Below are 3,182 nucleotides of genomic sequence, written 5' to 3' on the forward strand. Positions count from 1 at the left end.
CTAAAGTTTTTGCTATATATGAATTAATAAAAAAAAAATCCTTTTTTACGTTTCAATGATTACAGTAAATTTAACTTTTAAATTAATAATGGTTACATATATTATTTTAAATCAGAAAAAAGTTCTTCAAATTGATGCAAATAAATAGAGATTAAATTTTTGTATGGACACTACAACACAAACATTGGCCAATTACTTATTAGTATCTAATTTTTTATTTTATATTCATTTAATTATTTTATTGTTGTTATAGTTTCACAAAATTTTTAATTAGATTTCTGTATTTTTTTTTTAATTGAGTTCATGCACCAAATTTTTTTAATTAGGTCTCTACACTTTTTTTTTATTTGGATCTCTACACTAATTTTTTTTGGTAATTCATGTTATTAAACCAAGCTCCATCCAATATTACACAAATCACCCAAAATGAATAACGTTACGTGAATCACCCAAAGCAAATTTCTATATAAATCAAAACAGATAGGCTAGATTTATGTTTGTACATAAATCAAAACGGCCATATTCGAATTATATGTGCTCCTAGTAAATCTAATGAGACTGTTTCGATTTATATGTAAATACAGCGTTACCTGTAAATTTAATTAGACCGTTTTCGATTTATGCATGCATATGTAACGTATGTGTAGTAAATCTACACCCACTGTTTCGATTTATTTTAAATCATATTGTTTTTATTTATTCAGGAACTAAACGATATAAATCATGTATTTACCTAAACCACTAGAAAATATTACAAATTTTTATAATACTCCCAACATCTTTTAATTATTTTTTTAAATTATTTTGCATGGAATAAATTTTTTTTGTAGTATAACTTAAATAAATTTATTTAAAAAATTTGTTAAAAAATATATTTATTCAAATTTTAAATACAATATTCTTCTACCGTCATCTTCAACTCTCTCCCCCACCCATTTTCACCTGACATTATTACTTCTATTATTTTAATCAAACGAATAATTAATTAATACATCATATAACATTGGATTATTTTCGCTTCACATACATTTTCTTTAATTTATTATATATTATTATTTTTCTTTACCTATGCTGGAAGATGAGGTCATGAAGGAAAATTGAAGGCTTCTTTTTCTATATTGTTTTCTAGCCAAGTATTATCATAATGGTGTGTTATATATTGAATCTCTAAGTGCCCTACAACTTATTAGTAATGCATAGAATAAAATAATTTTTTTTAATTTTTAAATTATTATTGATTACGTAAAGTATTTTATTTAAAATTTGAGTATATGTATAAATATTTATATTTATATTTATATTTAATTTTTTAATTTCTAAATTATAAATTATATAGAAGAGTATTGTATTTGAAATTTGAATAAGTACATTTTTTAACAAATTTTTTTAATAAATTTATTTAAGTTATATTATAGAAAAAATTTATTTCATATAAAATAATTTTAAAAAAATGATTTAAAAGATGTTAGAAGTATTATAAAAATTTATAATATTCTAGTGGCTTAGATAAATACATGATTTAATTTATATCGTTTAGTTCCTGAATAAATCAAAACAACATGATTTAAAATAAATCGAAACAGTGGGTATAGATTTATTACACATACGTTGCATGCATAAATCAAAACGATCCAATTAGATTTACTAAGTAACGTTGCATTTATATATAAATCGAAACAATCTCATTGGATTTACTAAGAACACATATAATTTGAACATCACGGTTTCAATTTATGTACAAACATAAATTTAACCTATCTATTTCGAATTTAATAAAAATCTGCTCTGGATGATTTACGTAACGTTATTTATTTTGGGTGATTTGTGTAAATATTGGATGGAGTTTAATTTAATAACGTAAATTACTTTTTTTAATTGAGTTTTTATAAATTTAAGTTAATTATTATGAAGAGAAATTTAAATAAAAAAATAAATATAAAAATCCAATTAAAAAAAAATACGGAGACCTAATTAAAAATTTCAACAAACAATAGAGTAATTAAACTTTCTATATTCATATAACACATAGTTGGATTGAAAATTATGGATGGCAATGAGAGCGTAGGCAGGTATCACATGAAAGATGAAACACGACAAGAAGGAATCAAATAGGTAAACACACAAAACAATAAAAGGCACGCAAAAAACACCGGAAAGTATATATGCACATGCACAACCAAAAAAAAAAAACCAAAAGATACAAACACGATTTATTAATTAACAATTAGTGATCAGATGGCCAAACTTGGGAATTTCTTTTCAAATAAATAAAATAAATACTAAATGTTATAAAATGTTTATTACCGTGGATGTGATATTATGGAGTATTATTATATATAATAAAATATAGAATATTATTAATTATAAATGTTCCATCATAACAAAAATGGATATTATCAATTAATAGAGTATGGGTCTTTATAATGTGTTCTTGCTAATTAATAGGTGGATTAGATAAATATGTTATTATTATTTATATTACTTTAAAATTTTCGTCTATAAAATCATTAAAAAAAATTTCAAGACACATCAAATTTACAAATTTACATTATTTAGCTCTTGTGTATTATTTATATGTAATAAAAAATTATTTTCATATATTATCAAGTATTATATTGTGAGAATATCATTAAGATACAACTCTTCTATATTTTTATATATAAATATTTATTTTTATTTATCTATTTTTATTATATTTTTTACAATGCGTTATTAACAAAAAAGTTTTTGAAATAAGAAATTTTAGTTATGTCAAATCCTTTTTATTTGAAATTTGTACCACTTTATATTTTTGAAAAAAATATCTATTTACTATACTAAAATTGGATCTTTCCCCAACTACTAAAGGTGACGTGTCGATCTTTCGTGCCTCTGTTTTTTCTCCAAAACGAATAAATTTTTTTTTCTATTTTGAATTATTTTATTATAATTATATTATAATTAATACTAAATGAATAATATATAATTATACTAATTTAGCAACATATCTTCATTATAATTATATAAAATCAATATTTAATGCACTATTAAACTACTTATCAATTATCAATTAAAAATACTTTTAATAATTTTAATGATAATAATAATATCAATAATAGTAATAATAATAATAAAAAATCTTTGTTACCCGATTCACGTATATCAAATAATTTTTCTAAATTATTTTATAAAAATTATTTTTA

The sequence above is a fragment of the Arachis duranensis genome, chromosome 7 (genome assembly GCF_000817695.3).
Source record: "Arachis duranensis cultivar V14167 chromosome 7, aradu.V14167.gnm2.J7QH, whole genome shotgun sequence".
In the NCBI taxonomy this organism is placed as follows: domain Eukaryota; kingdom Viridiplantae; phylum Streptophyta; class Magnoliopsida; order Fabales; family Fabaceae; genus Arachis; species Arachis duranensis.